The sequence below is a fragment of the Onthophagus taurus genome, chromosome 10, assembly GCF_036711975.1.
Source record: "Onthophagus taurus isolate NC chromosome 10, IU_Otau_3.0, whole genome shotgun sequence".
NCBI classification, from domain to species: domain Eukaryota; kingdom Metazoa; phylum Arthropoda; class Insecta; order Coleoptera; family Scarabaeidae; genus Onthophagus; species Onthophagus taurus.
The window spans coordinates 16,296,625-16,298,094 of NC_091975.1; positions in this window are offsets into that span (position 1 = coordinate 16,296,625).

Consider the following 1,470-nt stretch of genomic DNA (forward strand, 5'->3'; position numbering starts at 1 on the left):
TTCAAGAATGTGGAAATTACAAGAGTGTTGAAAAAAAAACGGTATCCGGAGCAGAATACCAAAAAACTTTTATCACAAAAGTTGTAGCAAATTGTGCCCTTAACACAATGGTCTCCAACATTTTTGCTCCCAGATGCATCAATGTGGAGAATTTTTGAAAAATGTGCAAATTACAAGAGTGTTGAAAAAAAACGGTATCCAGAGCAGAATACAGAAAAACTTTTACTACAAAAGTTGTAGTAAATTGTGCCCTTAACACAATGGTCTGTGACTTTTTTGCTCCCAGATGCACCATTGTGGAGATTTTTTCAAGAATGTGGAAATTACAAGAGTGTTGAAAAAAAACGGTATCCGGAGCAGAATACAGAAAAACTTTTACTACAAAGGTTGTAGCAAATTGTGCCCTTAACACAATGGTCTCCAACATTTTTGCTCCCAGATGCATCAATGTTTAGAATTTTTGAAAAATGTGCAAATTACAAGAGTGTTGAAAAAAAACGGTATCCGGAGCAGAATACAGAAAAAATTTTACTACAAAGGTTGTAGCAAATTGTGCCCTTAACACAATGGTCTGTGACTTTTTTGCTCCCAGATGCACCATTGTGGAGATTTTTTCAAGAATGTGCAAATTACAAGAGTGTTGAAAAAAAACGGTATCCGGAGCAGAATACAGAAAAACTTTTACTACAAAAGTTGTAGCAAGTTGTGCCCTTAACACAATGGTCTGTGACTTTTTTGCTCCCAGGTGCATCAATATGGAGATTTTTTCAAGAATGTGGAAATTACAAGAGTGTTGAAAAAAAACGGTATTCGGAGCAGAATACAGAAAAACTTTTACTACAAAAGTTATAGTAAATTGTGCCCTTAACACAATGGTCTGTAACTTTTTTGCTCCCAGATGCACCATTGTGGAGATTTTTTCAAGAATGTGGAAATTACAAGAGTGTTGAAAAAAAACGGTATCCGGAGCAGAATACAGAAAAACTTTTACTACAAAGGTTGTAGCAAATTGTGCCCTTAACACAATGGTCTGTGACTTTTTTGCTCCCATATGCATCAATGTGGAGATTTTTTCAAGAATGTGGAAATTACAAGAGTGTTGAAAAAAAAACGGTATCCGGAGCAGAATACAGAAAAACTTTTACCACAAAAGTTGTAGCAAATTGTGCCCTTAACACAATGGTCTCCAACATTTTTGCTCCCAGATGCATCAATGTGGAGAATTTTTGAAAAATGTGCAAATTACAAGAGTGTTGAAAAAAAACGGTATCCAGAGCAGAATACAGAAAAACTTTTACTACAAAAGTTGTAGTAAATTGTGCCCTTAACACAATGGTCTGTGACTTTTTTGCTCCCAGATGCACCATTGTGGAGATTTTTTCAAGAATGTGGAAATTACAAGAGTGTTGAAAAAAAACGGTATCCGGAGCAGAATACAGAAAAACTTTTACTACAAAGGTTGTAGCAAAT